Below are 21,765 nucleotides of genomic sequence, written 5' to 3'. Positions count from 1 at the left end.
ACCTCTCTGAATTTTTTCTTGTGTGACCCTAGATGATCAAATAGTGAGATGTCAGCTTATGAGGTGAAAACAATAATAAATAATGTTTTTATTTGTATTAGCAAAATGTTTGAGCACTATATGCAACTAATTTGTTTGGAAGTGAGAGCTATAAGATGAATCACTGGTCAATATATTCTTAGACACGACAGCTTATCTTAGCCAGATAACTGGGACAATTGTTGCTTTTCTTCCTTAATGGCCTTATGAACCACCAGAAGAGCTTTTTGTTATCATATGCAATCTGAAGCACTTTACTGGCAATAATCATTACTGTATGGGAAGATCAATTATGCTTACATGCTCTCGCCATACTCGAGCCCAGCTATCCAGATGCAGGGCCAGAGGATCAGAGGAAAGCTAATGTACCATTTTTTAAAAATGTGGGAAAGGGATAGATGGAGTAATTATAATCCAGTTAGCCTTGCCTTGGTGGTGGGAAAATTATCGGAAAAGCCTCAGCCCAGATCTATTGAGGAAAGGTCACATCTGACTAACATGATTGAATTTTTTGAGGGTCGCTGATGATATAGTGAATTAGATGTAGTCTATGTGGATTTGAACAAAGTTTTTGATAAAATCCCACATGCAGACTGATCATGAAAGTAAAAGCGTAAGGGATCCAAGACAACGTGGCAAGTTTGATCCAAAATTGGCTCATGGTTGTTGGGTATTTTTGTGAGTGGGAGGCTGCGTCCAGTAGGGTTCCGCAGGGCTCAGTACTAGCTCTCTTGTTTTTTGTGGTAAATAGTATTGATCTACACTTGAATGGTGGGGGTATGATTTAAGAATTTTGTAGATAATACAAAAATTGGGTGATGGCCACTAAATCTAGCCCATTAACTCTGTTTCTCTCTCCACTGATGCTGCCAGACTGGCTGTGAATTTCCAACATTTTCTGTTTTTGTTTCAGCCTTCGGAATACCTGGATTTCCTGTCAATGGACTGGGGTCTCCTGGCACATGTTCCTCCCCTTTCCTTTGGCCATCTAGTGCTGACAGAACAGACAAACACTTAACTATTTCGGGCCCGAATTTCATACACTATTTCAAATGCTGCAAAATTGAAGCAGATGCACCTCTTTATCTGAATAATTTGCCTGACCTGCACCAATTTATGGACCATAACAGAAACATAAATGGAATGTTTTCCATACCCCAGCAATGCCGGTTACTCTACGTTGACTCAGCAGCAACCAGTCTTTTACTATAGACAACAGTTAACAGAACAAAGCAACTCACACTAATTGGGTATTAAAATGTGTCCTGTCACCTTTATTCTTCCAAACCATAAACTATAAAACGAGAAAAGCTTAAAACCACAGTAATTGTTTTGCTGGTGTTATACTTTGTGCTATATACCCATCTGGTTTTCTCATAGTTCTATTTTTAAAAGATATCTTTTAAATGGATTATTTTTCTTATTTCCCTCCACTTCACACCCTTCAGCATGTTCTGCAACGATAGTCAATCAGGTATATCGCTGATTTGGGGTGGCACAGTGGTTAGCACTGCTGCTTCACAGTGCCAGGGTCCCGGGTTCAATTTCCAGCTTGGGTGACTGTGTGGAATTTGCATGTTCTCCCCGTGTCTGCGTGAGCTTCCTCCGGGTGCTCTGTTTCCTTCCACATTCTCAAAGATGTGCTGGCTAGGCGCATTGACCTGAACAGGTGCTGGACTGTGGCGATTAGGGGAATTTCACAGTAACTTCATTGCAGCGTTAATGTAAACCTTACTTGTGACAAATAAATGAACTTTACTTAGCTTCTGACACTGCTATATACATTGGCTGAGCTATTGGAAAATGCCAATACCTCAAAGAATGTAATTTTAAAGTCATCCAGAATCAGGCAAAACCAATACATGATAGATGGTTCTCATCATCCACCATGACCCATGACCTGACCATTATATCACAATATCACTAATGAAGTTAAATGCCACAAATTAAACTGCATATTGTGAAGTTGACTATTTTACACTGGATGTATATATTTAGCAAGAACCAATGGCATTAATAATGAAAATTGTATTTTTGCTATCATTGATTCAATTAAATTGAAAGGAAAATTACTTTGTCTTTTACCATTTCAGAGAAGCACACATATATAATCAGATTAAAATGACGTATTGCTGGTTATTTTTAAATAATGTAATGGAATATTTCACTGCGTAATTTATGTGACAATTTCACATAAGATGCCACTTAATGATTATCTGCAGCCTAATGCACGTAATTAGCAATTTATAAAATTATGATCAATTGAAACTGAGTGTTCGCTTAATTAGTCACATTGCATTAATGCCGCTTGTATAAGTTGAACATAACAAAGAAAAGAATATCCTTAGACAGCATAGACAGCTTTTAATTTTGACAATGAGCCTTCTATCTGATTTACTGTTAAGCATGTTCAGTTGGCCACGGATTCAGGTACTAAAAAAGTTAAGGACGCTAAAATAATAGAAAAAAAGTATTGAGTGGACAACAACTAACCACATTAGGATGCTGTATACATTAACAAGTCATGTCATTTTGATAAATGGAAGCCCTTTTTGTGCACAAAATAGTGCTGTGGCCATTTGGGATACAAGAGGATAATAGTTGAACCACTTTCCTTTCTGAGAAAATGTACAGTCAGCATAATTGATGCAGCCAGTCTTTCTCTGATGCACCATTTAGTGTAAGTATGTATTATGATCTATACAAACTTCTGTTCCCAGTATTACCGAACTAACACACAAACCTTCATAGGTTCTTCTATTTTAATGCTTACATTAACCAACTTATTTTAAATGAGACAGAACCCTTACTGGAATAACAAGCAACAAAGCGCATACCATAAAAGATAATTGTTAAAACCATGGGCCAGGTGGGATGCATCCTGGAAATTTTAAGAGAATGAAGCATTCAATAAGCAATGGCTAACAATTTTGAAGATATCTAAGCGTAAAAATGACACCTAAACATTGTCGGACATGTTATCATATTATTTAAGTATTCAAAATAGGAATGAGAAGCAAAGTTGAACCAATTAAATTAACACCTGTAATGGGGAAATAGGCACATAGGAGCAGGAATAGACCATTCAGCCCTCAAGCCTTCTTCACCATCCAACTAGATTATAGATGATTGCCCACCTCCACACCATTTTCCTGCACTATCCCCATATCCCTTGATGTCATTATTATCCAGAAATCTATCAATTTCTGTCCTGAAATAGTCAATATTGACTTTCCACAGCTCTCTGGGATAGAAAATTCCACAGATTCACTACCCTCTGAGTAAAGAAATTCCTCCTCATTTCAGTCCTAGATGGCTTGCCCCTTATTTTGAGAGCCTAGTTCCTGGATCAAGACCCCTCCCAGATAGGAGAAACATCCTTTCTGCATGTACCCTGCCTTGCCCCATAAGAATTTTGTAAGTTTCTATGAGATCATCTCTCATTCTTCTAAATTCTAGATAATACAGGTACAATCTCCTCAATCTCTCCTCATAGGACAGCCCTGCCATCCCAGGAATTAATCTGGTGAATCTCCACTGCTTCCCGTATATGGCAATATATCTTCCTTAGATATGTGACATGGTAGCACAGTGGTTAGCATTGCTGCCTCACAGCACCAGGGACTTGGGTTCGATTCCCAGCTTGGGTCATTGTCTGTGTGGAGTCTGCATGTTCTCCCCATGTCTCCGTGGGTTTCCTTCAGGTGCTCTGGTTTCCTCCCACAGTCCAAAGGTGTACAGGTTAGGTGGATTGGTCATGCTAAATTGCCCCTTAGTGTACCCAAACAGGTGCCGGAGTATGGCAACTGGGGGATTTTCACAGTAACTTCATTGCAGTTTTAATGTGAGCCTACTTGTGATAATATATAAACTTTATAAGGGGATTAAAACTGTGCATAATACTCCAGGTGAATTCTAACTAAGGTTCTACACAATTGAAGGAAGACATCTTTGCTCCTGCACTCAAATCCTTTTGTATTAAATGTAAACATACCATTTGCCTTTCTAATTGCTTTCTGCACCTCCATGTTAGCTTTTAGTGACTTATGAACAAGAACACTCTGGCCCCTTTGGACATCAACACTTTCCAATCTCTCACCATTTAAGAAATACTCTGCACCACCATTCTTCTCACCAAAGAGGATAACCTCACACTTGCCAACATTAGTCGGATTCTCTGACCTTGCCCACAGCTGGGATTCTCCAGTCCTACTACAGTGAACAGAGATTTGGCTAAGTGCCAAATATTCCGTTATATTTCATTTGCCATGTTCTTGCCGACGCACTAAGCCATCCAAATCTCTGTGAAGCCGCCTTTGAATCATCCTCGCAACATATTCCCACCTAGCTGTGTGTCATCCACAAACTTGGAAATATTACATTTGGTCTCCACTCCAAATCATTGATATAGATTATGAACACTGGGACCCAAGAACTGATCCTTGCAGGACCCCACTAGTCACAGCCTGCCAACCATAGAATGCCCTGTTTATTCCCAATCTCTGGTTGCTGTCCATCAATCAATCCTCAATCCATGACAGCATATTACCCCCATCCCATGTGTTCTAATTTTGTTTGCTAACCTCTTGTCAAAAGTCATCTGAAATTCCAAATACACCACATCTATTGGTTTCCCCTTATCTATTCTGTTCGTAACATCTTAAAAAAACTTCAAAAGGTTTGTCAAACATGGTTTCCCTTTCATAAGAGGAGATGGTGGTGTAGTGCTAATGTCACTGGGTGAGCAATCTAGAGATCCAGGGTCTGGAGCACACATGGGTTCAAATACCATCATGGCAGATGGTGGAATTTAAATTCCAGTTAATGAATCTGAAATTAAAAAGCTAGTCTCAGTAATTGTGACCATGAAACCATGGTCAACTGTTGTAAAAAACCATCCAGTTCATTAATGTCCTTTAGGGAAGGAAATCTGCTAACCTACATGTGACTCCATACCCACAGGCATTGCCTGTCTACCATCATACCTTTTAATGTTTTTTCCCAATCCACCACAGCCAACATGCCCCTCAAATCTTCATAACTTCATACCATTCTTTGTTTAGATTTAAAACTCTACTTTCATTTTCTCACGCATTCATGGGTTGCAGGCATCGTTGGCTCAACCAGCATTTATTGCCCATCCCAAACTACCCTTGAGAAGGTGGTGGTGAGCTACCTTCTCGAACCACTGCAGTCAATGTGTTGTAGGAGCACCCATAGCACTGTTAGGAAGGGTGCTCCAGGATTTTGACCCAGCAACAGTGAAGGAACAGTGGTATATTTCCAAGTCAGGATTGTACGTAGCTTGGAGGGGAACTTGAAGGTGGTGGTTCTCTTATCCATCTGCTGTCCTTATCCTTCTAGGCGGTAGAGATCGCAGGTTTTGAAGCTGCTGTCCAAGGAGCCTTGGTGAGTTGCTGCAATACATCTTGTCAATGGTACACATTGCTGCCACTCTGGCTTGGCGGTGGAGGGACTGAATGGTGAAGGTGGTGGATCAAGTAGGCTGCTTTGTCTTGGATGATGTTGAGTTGTGCTGCACTTATCCAGGCAAATGGAAAGAACTTCATCACTGTGGTAAACCACTGTTATCTGTTACCTGTATATGTGGCACATCCCTGTTGGTTCCACCCAAGACTCCTCCCCCCTGGTCCACGTATAAAGGCGGTGGCTCCTTCCCCTAGCCTTCAGTACAGACCAGATCTCCGATAGGGATGGCTCCAAGTTCTTGCTAATAAAAACCTATTTGTCTTGCTCACAACTAGTCTTGACTTGATTGATAGTGCATCAATCACAATCCGGACTTGTATCTTGTAGATGGTGGACAGGCTGTGGGGAGTCAGGAAGTGAGTAAGTTACTGTAGAATTCCCAGCCTCTGACCTGCTCTTGTCACCACAGTTTTTATATGGCAAGTCCATTTCAGTTTCTGGTTAATGGTAACCTCCAGGACATTGATAGTGAGGGATTCAGCAATGTTAATGCCATTGAGTGTCATGGGGAGATGGTTAGATTCTCTTTTGTTGACGATGGTCATTCCTGGCACTCCTATGACGTGAATGCTATTTGCCAATTAGCAGTATGACCCTCTATATTGTCCAGGTCTAGCTGCACATGGACACAGACTGGTTCAGTATCTGAGGGGTCATGAATGGTGATTGAATACATCATTTTCAAACTTAACACAAAATTTTATCATATTATGGCCACTCTTTCCTAAAGGTTCTTTTAAAACAATAGTAATAATTAGTCCTTTCTCATTGCATATTACTAGATCTAGGATAGCTTGTTTCCTAGTTGGGAACATACCGCTGTTAAAAACCATCTTGTACACATTACAGGACTTCATGCCCCACAGCATTAGTACTCATTAGATTGACCCAGTCTATATGTAGGTTGAAGTCACCCATAATTACTGTATTACCCTTGTTACATACACATTTAATTTCCTGATGCTTTCCATGCTTGACCCAAAAAGATTCTACATCTTATTCTTCCGACCTAGTATCTCTCTCACTAAAGTACTGATCTCATTCCTTATTATCAGACCTACTCCCACTTCCTTTCCTTTTTGTCTGACTTTCTTAAATGTCAAATACCATGAATATTCTATTCCCAAATTAGTCACTGTGCAGCCACATCTCCATAGTTGTAATTAGATCATTCCTGCTTATGTCCATTTGTTCTATCAATCCATTTCCTTTTGTTGCAAATGCTATGCACCAGATAGAGTTTCTCTAATTCTGTCTTTTAAAAATTATTTTGACTCTATTTGATGCTGGAATTTGTTTCTGCTACCTTCCATTTTTGCTTACTACATTACTTTTCTACTTCTCATTACCAACTGTTTTTCTCCTTTCTGAATTCCCTTTCATGTCCACCACATTTTGGCAAGCTAGTTTAAACTTACAACAAAACCATGAAACCGCCCAGAAGGATAACAGTCTTGGTCCAGCTAAGGTGTAACCAGTCCTTGCTGTACAGGTCCTCTTTGCCCCAGAACTGGTCCCAATGCCCCAGAGTTCTAAAGCCCTCCCTTCTCCAGCCGTGTGTTCATTTGTTCAATCCTCTTATTTCTATCCTCACTAGCACTGGGTACTGGGAATAATCCTGAGATCACTGCCTTAGAGGCCATGCTTTTCAATCTCTTTAAATCTGCTTTCAGGATCTCATCCCTGTTTCTACGTATTTTATTGGTACCAATGTGAATGGTGACATCTGATTGTACACCCTCCCCCAAAATAATGTCTGGATAAAAGCAAATTACTGCAGATGCTGGAATCTGAAACCAAAAGAGAAAATGCTGGAAAATCTCAGCAGGTCTGGCAGCATCTGCAAGGAGAGAAAAGATCTGATGTTTCGAGTCCAGACGCTTTGACAAAGGGTCATCTGGACTCGAAACATCAACTCTTTCCTCTCCTTACAGATGCTGCCAGACCTGCTGAGATTTTCCAGCATTTTCTCTTTTGGACCCAAAATAATGACCTCAGCCACTCAGTGGCATCCTTGACCCTGGCACTAGTGAGGCAGTATACTACTGTGGCTGCAGAAACACCTGTTTGCTTCCCTAACTATCGAATCTGCTAGCATTATTGCTCTTGCATTCTTTTTCCTCCCAACTGTGCAGCTGAGCCACCCATGGTACCATGAACTTGGATCTTGCTGCTCTCCTCTGAGGAACCATTGCCTTCACCAGTATCCAAAGTGGAAAACCAGTTTGTGAGAGAGATAGACTCAGGGGATTCCTGCGCTACCTTCCTGATACTCTTAGACTATCTGGCAGTCACCCATTCCCTCTCTGCTTACATGCTCCTCACCTGCGGTGTGACCACCTCCTTAAACCTGCAATCCACATGGTCTCAGCTTCCTGAATGTACCGCAGTGACCTCAACCATCCCTCGAGTTCTGAAACTCAGAGCTCAGGTTTCTGCAGCTGGTGACACTTCCTGCACGTGTGATCGTCAAAGCCTTGTAAAATGTCCACAATTCCCACGTGCTACAGGATGCACATTCCATGGAGTCAAGCTGCCCTGTCATACTTTAAGCTTGCTTTTGGACTACTTGCTGTAAATTGGAGATGAAAAAGTAGAATTACTCACCCTTACTCATCAGTCAGCTCCTTCTCCTGTGCCTGTAAGGTAAGTACCTAAGCATTGTGTAAAATCTTTACGTTTTTCGATAATCCAGTTATTTATACACCTTTCCTAAAGTAGTGAATTAATCTAGTTATTTGCATACAGATCTTTATAATGAATACTCACCAACCAATCTATTTATGACTTTGCTGTGATTCAATGTTTGTTTTTTTTCACTCTTCCTTCATGTTCAGCTTACACTGATCCAAACAGCTGGCTGGTTTGCCTTTCCAACTTCCAGGTAAGTATAGACCACAAGTTTTGGCCCTAATTGGTTCCATACAGGTGTGTCGCCCCTCTGACTCTCAGGTAAGTCCACGTTTTTGGCTGTACAGGAAGCAAGAACCAATCAACTACCTTTTTTTCCTGTGTCCCCACATTAGATTTTTCTTAGAATGGGGTTGGTCCATTCTAAAGCCACAGACTGGACTGACTGCCTGTGTCAGGGGTCCTCCTCCCACCAGCTTCTCTAGGTGCCACTCACCGAACGCACTGGAGAGCAAGGGGGACAATTTTGACCTGAGGGTCGGAAAGGTGGTGGCAGTTGGGGGATAAGACCGACTGGCCATTTTACATTCTGTGCAATTTTATTTCCTATTTCCCAGTAAGCTGGGTTTAAAATAACTCCCAAGCTTGTCTGAGCAGTAAAGAGGCCACTGGAGGAATGTCAAATTAATCTAAAAACAAAGTTCTAGATTTTTGCCAATTTTTGAGCAGATTGAGTTGGGAAACTATAGCAGGGAATCTGAAGACTGGGAAAATGTGACCCCAAGCCATTGAAGGAAGTGTCTGTCTGCTCAAGAAAAATACTCTTGCAACTCGGCCAACGTTGTCTACCTGATACGCTGCAGGAAAGGATGTCCTGAGGCATGGTACATTGGGGAAACCATGCAGACGCTGCGACAACGGATGAATGAACACCGCTCGACAATCACCAGGCAAGACTGTTCCCTTCCTGTTGGGGAGCACTTCAGCGGTCACGGGCATTCGGCCTCTGATATTCGGGTAAGCATTCTCCAAGGCGGCCTTCAAGACACACGACAGCGCAGAGTCGCTGAGCAGAAACTGATAGCCAAGTTCCGCACACATGAGGACAGCCTCAACCGGGATATTGGGTTCATGTCACACTATCTGTAATCCCCACAGCTTGCCTGGACCTGCAGAGTCTTACTGGCTGTCCTGTCTGGGGACAATACACATCTCTTTAACCTGTCTTAATGCTCTCTCCACTCACATTGTTTGTATCTTAAAGACTTGATTAGTTGTAAGTATTCGCATTCCAACCATTATTCAGTAAATTGAGTTTGTGTCTTTATATGCCCTGTTTGTGAACAGAATTCCCACTCACCTGAAGAAGGGGCTTAAGGCTCCGAAAGCTTGTGTGGCTTTTGCTACCAAATAAACCTGTTGGACTTTAACCTGGTGTTGTTAAACTTCTTACTGCTCAAGAAAAAAGCAGAGAGATCTCCTAATCCACATTCCTACCTCAACTAATATTATCAAAACAGATGACTTGCTTATGCATTCATTAGCTCTCTGTATCTTTTTGCCATACATAAATTGGCCATCATGCCTACGTAACAACTGTAACTTGCAATTTCTTGGCTGTAAAGTGCTTGGGCACGTCCTGAGGATGCGACACTATCTAGGTACAGGCTTGTCCTTTCTTTCGAGTTCAGAATCCTCTAGATTCTAGAGTCTTGAAGGAGATTTCCAAATTTGGGGTAGGATTTGAATATCTTCTCAAAACCTCAGTTGAATGGCTGAGTGCATAAACATGCTACATGCCACATGATGCACAAATCCTCCAAGATCCTGGGTTAGATACCCAGCCTCTGCCACCTTAGTTGATTAAGGCAGTAAAGTTTTTCAAGTTTATTTATCAGTGTCACAAGTCAGCTTATATTAACACTGCAATGAAGTTACTGTGAAAATCCCCTCGTCGCCACACTCCAGCTCCTGTTCGGGTACACTGAGGGAGAATTCAGCATGGCCAATGCACCTAACCAGCACGTCTTTTGGACTGTGGGAGGAAACCGGAGGAAACCCACACAGACACGGGAAGAACGTACAGACTCTGCACAGTCACCCAATCCAGGAATCAACCCAGGGCACTGTGAGGCAGCAGTGCCAACCACTGTGCCACAGTACCGCCCAGTAATAGCAGTACTCAATGACTGTGGAATAGAAAGGAGATAAATTTCCTAATGTTCTTCCTCCTGATTACAAACAAGTGATGTTAATTTTTTTTAAAAGAGTGCATAATCGCTACAGTGTTGTAATTCAATAACCTACTTGTCAATTTCACATCAAATTTATAAATTAAAAGCAGCTATGGTCTTTGCATATTCCATTTGACATAAGCTGCATCACAGCTGTTGCTGCATAAATGATTTTTATATAATGTAAATGGCTTTTAGAAAATCAAGGTTGTTGGATGAAATAACTGCAATAATTTGGAAACGCAATAATAGAATTGTTTTTTTTCTCCTTCCTGTTCTGCTTTTTCAAATAAAATCATTTAGGGATACATGGAGTGAGTTTTGAATGGTAAAAGGGGAAGTAATTAAATTGGACTTTCAGTGGAAGGACCAATAACAGTTACCTGCTCTTGTGGAGCTACAATATGCAGATACTATTTATTTACTGGCAATGTAGATTTGACAGCCATATCTGTGATAACTTTGGTTACCATTCACTTTGGCCGCCAGGTGAAATAATTGATCTCTGGTAACAATTGACATTCTATTCATCTTTCAGGCGGGTAAGATACCTGTCTGCAAAGCTATGTCCAGGTACTGGCATCATAACTCCGAGGACTAAACTGAGGTCCCAACTGAGCGCCAAGAATTGATTCACCATGTGTGTAGAGAAAAAAGATCAAGTCAACAGCACCTTTGATGAATCAATACTGAACTAAAGCATCAAAAAAAATCACCTGGTTCTTAAAAAATGAATATGAAGGAAAGTGATGCTGTCCCAGTGTCTGGTTTTCCAGAGTTTTGTTGTGGATAGAATACACTAAATGTACTCCAGTCATTATGATTTTGCATTTACTAGGTATTGTAGTTTCACAGAAAGAGGGTGAAACCTACAGTATCCCTGGCGGACTTCTCTTGCCCATAGAAATTCACCATGGGAGTTAGGACTCATTGCTCTTTATCTGCTTGGTTGTCCTATGTCACATCTTCCCACTTTTAATAAGCAGTGAATCGAAACCAACATACAATGGTGCATTGGTCTTGCTAAAGTCTCCCTCAGTGTACCCGAACCCGGAGTGTGGCGACTAGGGGATTTTCACAGTAACTTCATTGCAGTGTTAATGTAAACCTACTTGTGACACTAATAAATAAACTTTAAAACCTTTCCTATATAGTTCCCAATCATCCAGTACACTGCTTTATTAAGCTAGATGTGTCCCACCACATAATGCGCGAGTTTTATTCTGCCACCACGATTAAGCTGAATCCCTTTAGGACTGCTATTAAGTAAATAGTGAGTGAGGTCAAGAGTTTAATTGTTCTTCAGACTGCAGGCCAGAATCCTGACTTTATTTTTCATCTTTTAACAAGTGTGAATGATAAAATCAGTTAAGATGCTGCAGCTTTTCTGACTCTGGTATTTTCCAATTCTTGAAAGTTTATCTGCACGTTTGCTCTGATGGTCATTGTTTCTTTGAATTTTTTGTGAAATGTGTCATTTGGAATGTAATTGAGAAGTACAGAAACTGGAGGCGTGATACATTATGTGTCCCATTTTCATTATGTTACCAGACGACCTCCCAAAGCATTGTTCATGGTGAGTAGGAGGATATATTGTTTTATAATAACAACACTGGTTGCCATGTAATGCACCATATATTGTTTGTTTCTCTGATTTATGGTGACTGAATAAGTGGAGTTACATTATTAATGCATATCATTCTGAGATATTATCAAGTACCTCTGGGATACGATTCCATTATTCTTCATATGTTTGCACAAAAAAATAAATCGAGTGGTATAAATTATTATTACATATTTCTCTAACAGACAAGGATGCACAGCAACATACCAGGTTGAAGGTAAGTACAGGTGTGTCAAAGCATCTGGGAAGTAGGTGGCTTTTGGGTTTAGTAGTTGTGAGGGTTTGTCCTGGGACTTGATGGAAGGATAGTCCTGGGATTTGGTAGAACCAAGTTGGAGTGCTATAGTTTGGCAGCACTGTGGCAAAGGATCCCTGGATTCCTAATTGACAGAGGGTGACCCTGGAGATTGTCAGGTCTGCAGTGGGGCAGTTTTAACATCCTGCTTTTACAGTACTGTGGAAGGGAATAACATGTGGAATTTGAATCTCTGGCAGATTCCTGGGTTATAAGAACATGGAGAGGAAGGTGGCAAACGTAAAGATAACTGTGTTCCCATAACCAATTTTAACCTTGCATACCCTGGTAGGAACAGAATGAGTGAGTGGTTCAATTTACAGTGGGGTATTTGCTACAGTGTTCCCAAAGCACATCTCACCATCTTAATTGTGCCTGTACTTTGTATGGAAGAAGTGTTGGAGGAAGAGGAGGATTAAGCCATAGCAACCAATACAAAGAGCCACTGGCCTATTAGAAGACAGCAGGTAAGGCTGCTAGGAGGCCATACCCAGCACACTAGTTATGTAGCAGGTCAAGAGTCATTTTCTTGTATCTATCCTGAGCAATAAACCAGAAGCGTGTGCGTCTTCAGGGTGTAGACATCCGCAGCCTCTTACAACAGTCCTGTGACTTTGCCAGTGGTTCACAAACTCAACATAGTCGTTAACATGTTTGCCACAGGCTCCTTTCATTCTACTACATGGGGCATCTCCTGCACACAACTGCATTAACCAGATTATGATGTCCTGTTTGCCAGGATTAACCAATGCACCATCTTTCACATTGACCTCAACTGTAAACATGAACAAACATGGCAGGGGCGATTCTCCCAAAAACTTTCGAAGTGCCGAAGTCACGGGAAAAGTGGTGTAAATCAGGATTGTTTTTTCAGTGGGAGTTCACACAAGAATCTCCCACACTCTGTGCACTGCAGTGAATATCATTAAAAGCTCAGGGGGGTGGGGCTTATCCACGCCGGAGTCTGACAGTTCCAGAACTCTGCACATGCTCAGTGGTCCCGATCTGTTAGCCTGCAGTTTGGTGGACAGCTCAATCGCTGGCCAGCCCGGGACCCTCACAGTGCTGCCCCTCCCATGGCCCATTCTTGGCCCCCACGAGCATTCTCAGGCCAACCCCGAACCTCTCCCGTCCCGGAGCGCCCCGATCTCCAGCCCCCCACCCCCAGCAGTGACAATCCCCCCCCCTGCAGATGCTACCCCACAGGGAGCAGACCCCCTGGCACACCCCTCCCCTGCCAGACCCCCCTCCCAGGAGAGGCAGACCCTTCCGGCAGACCACACCCCCCTCCTCCTCCCCCCCACTGGCCCCGATCGCTGGCCTCCCTCCAGCCCCGATCGATCCCAATGCAGAGTGGCAGCGGGACACCCCACTCCCACTGATCGTCACCTAGGTCCTGACCCCATCTGGCCCGCCCCCTCAGCCCCACTGCCAGTAGGCCCTGCCCCCTTGGCACTGCCCATGCCTGGCAGGCAGTGCCAAGGTGCCCCCTGGGCATGGGCACTTTGTCCCTTGGCACTGCCATGGTGCCCATGCCCAGGGGGCACCGCCCCCACTGCCCGACCCCCTGGGGGGCCCCGATTGCCCCTCTTTCACTCCAGTGGGGTTGGGCCGCTAGTTCCCCAAAAATGGGGAGCCAGTCAGAACCCTGACAACGTGAAATTGTACTGGCAGGGGTGGGAGATGTTAGCGGGCCCAGAGACTTCAGTCCCGGGCCCGATAATCACATTTAAATAAGATTAAAATGATTTACCTGCTGTTCCTGCCGGTTTCCAGCGAGGTCCCAACTAAGCCGGATATCCGACGCTGGGGGATGCATGTGCATCAGGAATGCATGCGCGAACCCCGCGAATCAGCCAATACACGATTCTCCCGGTCCACCGTGCTAAAACATTAGCGTGGCAGGATGGGAGAATCACCCCCGGTATTTGCAGCAGTGGCCAGCTTCAGTTGCGTTCAGGGCTATAGCCACTGTACGCATGTTGCCACCATATCACCAGCCAGCAGTGTTCATGAACAGAAAGAACCACCACTCGACACTTAAATGTCCAGCTGATCTCTAGTCAAAGAAGCAGGATCATGCAAATTTGTGCATTACACCCAGACTGCTGTTACTGCACATTTACCATGTGGCAGACAATAACAGCCCCTCAATATTTAACCTTTCCAGGAATGTGACAGGACAGCTGGTGAGGGTTAAGGGGTTTCCCCAACATGCATAGCTCATGGTGCCCCTCTGTAACCTCAGCATACCTGAGTAACACAGATTTTTATCAAAGCCAAGCAAACACCAGCATGATTATTGAGCATATTGCAGGTCTGTGTGGATTGCTCTTACAGCAGTTTTTATTATCAGTTCCTTAATCAGCTGTTTCATTTATCTTGCATTTAACACTTTAATTCCTAAAACTAAAAACTATTTCCTAAAACCCAGGAATTATGGCATCAGTCCATGTTGATGTTGATATTGATATCATGACGTGGTTGACTCTGTAGCCAGGAATCACAATCCACCAAAATGTAAAGTAGTACTTCCGGCAGAGTTTTCAGAAAGTTTTCTTCTCACAAAAATTTCAATCCAAAGTCCCTTCTCCAAATGGAGTTTCCACATTATAATAAAATTGCAGTTCTCCAATTAACACATTCTGCTATCTTACCCTTATGCCACTATTAGTGCTTCTTTAGTCCTTAATGCCAACATTAACACTCCCTTTGTCTTGTGACGTTGACATATTTGTCAGTGCCTCCTTGGCGCTCCCAATGCGGTCTAGTTTACACCAGAGAGACCAAATGTAGACTGGGTGATCGCTTTGCTGAACATCTTCAGTCCATTTGCAAGCAGGACCCTGACCTTCCTGTCACTTGCCATTTCAACACACCACCCTGCTCTCTTATCCACATGTCCATCCTTAACCTGTTGCAATGTTCTAGTGAACCCCAACGCAAACTGGAGGGACAGCACCTCATCTTCCAATTGGGAACTTTACAGTCTTCCGGACTGAATATTGAGCTCAACAACTTCAAAGCATGAACTCTCCCCTCTACCTTCACCCCATTACCATTTATTTTGTTTCATCTCATTCATCCATTTTATCATCCTTCTTTCTCACCTCCATTTTTCCACTTTCCATTCTCGGTCTCCATCTTGACCCCTCCACTGCCCTTGCCCGCCCCCCCACCCTTTCAGGGCGACTGTCACATTCCTCATGCCGTCCTTTAACAATCTGTATTCTGTTCTGCCACTCACACATTCTGATCACATAATGGACACTTTTTAGCACCTTCTCAGCCTTCTGTATCCTCGTTTACATTCTGTTTGTCCAATTCCACACCCCCCGCCACTCTCATAGTGTAAATCTCTGCTGATTCTCTTTGCTCTCAGCTCTGACGAAGGGTCATCCAGACTCAAAACATTGGCTCTATTCTCTCTCTCCACAGATGCTGTCAGACCTGCTGAGATTTTCCACCATTTTCTGTTTTTGTTTCAGATTCCAGCATCCGCAGTACTTTGCTTTTATCTCCTTAGCTCTGACCTATTTTTGACCTTCAAATCTGCCCCACCTCCTCCTACCCCCTCTCCAACTATATAATTCATTATATACCTATCCCACTTCAGTTCTGCAGAGGAATCATACTGGACTGAAAACATTAACTCTTTCCCACAGATATTGCCAGACTTCTTTGGCTGGAATTCTCCGGCCGTTCATGCCAGTGGGTTTCTCCGGTCCCGCCGGCAGCCCACCCCCGCCCGTGTGTTTCCCTTTGGCGTGGGGGTGACGTTAATGGGAATTCCCATTGACAGCGGCATGACCAGAGAATCCCACCGCTAACAAACAACGCACCACCTCCCGCTGGCAGGAAGCACGCGGCTGTGAGGCCGGAGAACCACACCCATTGAGCTTATCCAGCGTTTTCTGTTTTTTTCCAGAGTTTCCTCACTGTTGTTCACATGTGAATTTCCAGGCTTAGTTTTAGAACAGTCTGTTCAGAATTCATCTCCATACTTGTAGTTTCTTCGTTGTTTAAATTTGAAAAGCATGTACCAGTTAACTGCACTATTACGGTTTTCTTATTGCTTAACTGAGGTAGCAAATTTAAAACAGAGTTGAGGAGAAACTACTTCTCCCAAAGGATTGTGAATCTGTGGAATTCGCTACCCCAAAGTGCAGTGGATGCTGGGACAATGAGTAAATTTAAGTAGTCAGACAGATTTTTAATTGGTAATGGGTTGAAGGGTTATGGAGAGAAGGCAGGAAAATGGGGATTTTAAAAATTCATTCATTGGACATGGGCATCGCTGGCTGGCCAGCATTTATTGCCCATGCCTAGTTGCCCAAAGACAGTTGAGAATCAACCACATTTCTATGGTTCTGGAATCAAATATAGGCCAGACCAGGTAAGGACGGCAGATTTCCTTCCCTAAAGGACATTAGTGAACCAGATGGGCTTTTCCAATAATTGACAATGGGTTCATGGTCTTTGACAGATTCTCAATTCCAGATATTTTTTATTGAATTCAAATTCCACCATCCGCCGTGGCGTGATTCGAACCCGGGTTCCCCAGAACATTAGCTGAGGTTCTGGATTAACAGTATACTGATAATACCACTAGTCCATCGCCTCCTGAAGAGGAGCATATCAGCAATGATCGAATGGCGGAGCAGACCCGATGGGCCGAATGGCCTGATTCTACTATATCTTATGAATTTATGAACTGCAGGTGTATCCTTGATCTTAAGTCCATTGTCCAGATTCAAACATTTTGGATTCTCTTTTTCAGATAACAAGTTCTAAATGGCTTCATTTTGTGCAAACAATTCATTCCTTCGTTGGCCAAAATATTCCTTGGCCACTTTAAGAATATGATTTAGATGTGGATTATGTTCATGCAGAACAGAACATAGAACATTACAGCGCAGTACAGGCCCTTCGGCCCTCGATGTTGCGCTGACCAGTGAAACCAATCTAAAGCCCATCTGACCTACACTATTCCAATATCATCCATATGTTTATCCAATGACCATTTAAATGCCCTTAATGTTGGCGAGTCCACTACTGCTGCAGAAGTGTTTGATGTTCCTGCTTTGTCTGATCTTTGAACAGTTTAAGATTCTTCCGTTTTTCTTGATTCTGGACTAAATGGATCTTGTTTAATTATTTTTAAGTGATGCCGATAACTTTTGATTTTGGACTTTCATTTTACTTTCCAAAGCATTCTCCTTCACATACCTCACAAATACCATCATTCCACCCAATTTGAGCTTTCAAATAGTTAAATGTCCAGTCATTTACTTTTCTGCAACTGTATTCTTTGTTGCTTAAATTGGTGTTCGGTTCCATTAGCCCTTCAGAGTACTCTGAGATCTTAGTCCTTTCTGTGGAGAAATTTTAATTTGAAATGCTTCAGGCACATTTGCAGCCTTTGTACTGCCCATTAAGAGGGTGAATACATCAATATATTTATTTAAATCAGTTCCTTGCTCAACTAGATTATAAATAGTCAAGGAATTTTACTCACAGGAACAACTTTTGAATTGTGACACGCTGTCCCTGGATGTGGGAAAACTACCTTTGCTGTTTATTCATTTTCCAATAAAAAATCCACCTGATTAATCGGCAGTTTGGATGCAACACCAACAATAACAGAGCACATTTTATATTGCCAATACCAAATTTCCCCTTAATGACAGGGGGACTAGCTAGGGTAAATGCATGGGGTTATGGGAATAGGGCCTGGGTGGGATTGTGGTTGGTGCAGACTCGATGGGCCGAATGGCCTCCTTCTGCACTGTAGGATTCTATGATTCATTCTAAACAATGGGATAGGTGCACACTTCCCATCAATTCCCCGTTTCATTACATTTTGAGTCAACAAACTCTTTGAAAAAAAGTCTGAAGGACAGGATTTTCCGGAAAATCCCAGCCTAAATCTTTTGCCAACAATAAAATCTGAGCTGAACCAGCATCTCTCAGCATTCCAACGTTTCTGGCCCCTCCCTCGCACAAAAGAGGAGCGACTTCCCCTTCAAATATCAAACCTCCATAATCACTCACCTCCCCATTTCTCTTCTCTCACCTCGAGGTGCACGAGGCAGACAAAGCGCATGTCAGTTTCCATAGCTAACTTTTCCTGCAGCAGATCACTAGCCTCTGGTCAGAGGTTATGGCTTGAGGGGGCACCATTCCACATCATGCACGGCTGACCAGGAGGCTCTCCATCTCTTACCACCTGCCTTATGTGTATTGGAAGAGTTTACAGATTGATAATCCAGCTGTTTGGCTATATTATGGATGCACCTCCCATGGCCACCAAGTTCTGGAGGGGACTTGAATTCAGAGCATCTGGCTCAGAAGCAGGGACTCTACTCACTGCACCACAAGATCACCACATTCCTATTTGCCCCCATGGTGAATGTATTAGTAGGTATTGATTTCTCATAAGTTTCCCTCTGTGGTTTAGTATTTTCTGGATAAACAGCAGTCATTTTTATCATTGCTACAGTTTTCAATTTAAACCTCCAACAATCTGCCTTTAACTGTCCAAATTTATGACAATGAAAACATGTTAGTCTTTTTTTTGACTCAGTCTTATTCACTTTACACTATCTTTTTGACTATCATGAGAAGTATCTGCATTTTCATCACTGCAATCTTCTCCACTTTTGTTAGAATCTGGCAGATACCAGTTGCTTTATCCCTCCAATTTCTGTGTGGATTTGCAAACAGTGCTTTGCTGCCACCTAGGAGCCTATGAGTTTAATCATAGCTATCAGCCAAAACAGCAGCTCCCCTTATTTTAGAAACCTTATGATCTTCCAGCTATGTCCTGACAGCAAGTCGGATGCTATTTTTAAATTTGTCCATGAATAAAATTTCTCTCATTCTCAAATAGAAATGTTTCTTCCTGAGCAAATTCTATAAACATTTGATGTTGTTGTTATCTCATAGTCCAACATTTTAATAGATACCAACATTTTAATAGATACACATGGGTGGCACAGTGGTTAGCAATGCTGCCTCACAGCTCCAAGGACCTAGGTTCAATTCCCAGCTAGGGTCACTGTCTGTGTGGAGTTTGCACATTCTCCCCATGTCTGTGTGGGTTTCCTCCAGGTGTTCCGGTTTCCTCCCACAGTCCAAAGATGTGTGGGTTAGGTGCATTGGCCATGCTAAATTGCTCCTTTAGTGTCCCAGGATGTGTAAGTTAAAGTTTATTAGTCACAAGTAAGGCTTACATTAACACTGTAATGAAGTTACTGTGAAATTCCCCTAGTCGCCACACTCCGGCATCTGTTCGGATCAATGCACCGAACCAGCACATCTTTCAGACTGTGGGAGGAAACCGGAGCACCCGGAGGAAATCCACGCAGACACGGGGAGAACATGCAAATTCCACACAGACAGTGACCCAAGCCGGGAATCAAACCCGGGTCCCTGATGCTGTGAGGCAGCAGTGCTAACTTCTGTGCCATCATGCCGCCCGGTTAGAGGGATTAGCAGGGTAAATTTGTGGGGTTACAGAGATAGGGCCTAGGTGGGATTGTTGTCAGTGCAGACTCGATGGGCTGAATGGCCTCTTTTTGCACTGTAGGGATTCTATGATACCCTTCAGGGCCAAACCCAAATGCAGTTTTAATTATTTTACAATCTGAAAATTGCTCTTCCAAAATCTTGAATGGACATCCATTGCTTTTCCCTTCAAAATACTTTGCAAAATAAGAGTCCTTGAGTGCTTTGGCCATCTTAGCTTCATAGAAACTTTCTCAAATGAGATCATATCCCTCTATACCCATGATACCCCTGTATCTATCTATTTTAGATAGTTACATGGGTACGATGGGTAGAGAGGGATATGGGCCATATGTGGGCAATTGGGATTAGCTTAAGGGTTTTAAGAAAAAAAGAGCAGCATGGACAAGTTGGGCTGAAGGGCCTGTTTCCATGCTGTAAACCTCTATGACTCTAAATATTTCTCAACCCCATTCTTAGTGAATTTCAGCTCTAAGTGAATATTCTGAGCTAAATTTAAACTTGGAGTGGAACTCAATTCATCATCTTAACTGTTAGCTCGTCCTTCACCATGTAACCTAAGCTTTGCTTTCTTCAGTTCAATTTTTTCTCTCTTTGAAGCTCTCCTTATGTTTTCTTTATTCGCTTGTCAGCTTCTCTTTCTGGAATTCAATGTCAGGTTGTTGTGAGACTAGTTCGTCCACTGATCAATGTACACATGCAACAGGGGCCCATTTGGAATGGGTCTGTATAAGACTGCCATTTCTCTGGATATGTCAAGCACATTCATCAGAGCAACTCATAAGTAGCTCGTATAAAGTAATTCCAGGCAGCCCACGCAAGAGCTTCACAGCTGCAACTGAAGACTTTCTCCCAGGATCAAGGTGCTATCTTCAGATGGTAATGGCCTCATACTGAGTCTCAGTTTGAAGTTTAAAGAAGCACTATGGCAGGAGGTGGAAAGACCATTGAGCCATTTATGAGGTCATTCATTCTGGATCCAAACAGGACAGATCTGAATATTTTGTAAATGGTGAAAAGCTAGGAACAATTGAAGTCCAGAGACACTTATTGGCCCATGTACACAGATTACTAAAACGTAGTGATCACATGCAAAATAAAGAAAAAAAAATCTACTTTATACCTAGGGGTTAAAACATAAAGGGGAAGGAGATTTGTTACAGTTATACAAAGCCCTAGTCAGACTACATGTCAAGTTGTGTGTGCAGTTCTGGGCACCACACTTTAGAAAGGGTATATTAACCTTGGAGAGAGATTAATAGGCTTGTATTTCCTGGCATATAGAAGGCAAAAGGATGGGTTAATTGAGATTTTTTCAGGATTTTGAAAAGAAGTGGTTAGATAGAAAGAAACTTTTACTGTTCTTAGGGGAATCTAGAACAAGGGGACATAAGCTTAAAATCTAAGCCAGCCCATTCAGGAGAGAAGGCAGGAAACATTTCATCAGACAGGGGATGGTAGAAGTGTGGAGAAAGCAGTTGATGTGAGCTCAATTACTGATTTGAAATTTGACATTGATAGATTTTTGCTAGCCAAGGCAGATTGATAAAGTCCAAAGACGTGCGGGTTAGGTTGATTGGCCCTGTTAAAAATTGATCCTAGTGTCAGGGAGATTAGCAAGGTAAATAAGTGGGGTTATGGGAATAGGGCCTCGATGGGATTGTGGTAGGTGCAGACTCGATGGGCCGAATGGCCTCCTTTTGCACGGTAGGGATTCTATGATTCTATGAAGTTAGGAAACAGGTCATCCAGGATCCTATTGGATGGTTGAACAGGCTCCAGAAGGGACTGAATGACACCCAAGGAAAGCATGGTGTGAGGAATGACTCAGGGGGTTTATGTTTGTTTCTGAGTCGCTTGTAATAAATGAGCAAGCACACTTAGTTTGTGCTATGTTATTCATGGTTATTATAGCCATAAGT

Source organism: Mustelus asterias, chromosome 9 (genome assembly GCF_964213995.1).
Source record: "Mustelus asterias chromosome 9, sMusAst1.hap1.1, whole genome shotgun sequence".
NCBI lineage: Eukaryota > Metazoa > Chordata > Chondrichthyes > Carcharhiniformes > Triakidae > Mustelus > Mustelus asterias.
This window is presented reverse-complemented; position numbering follows the sequence as displayed.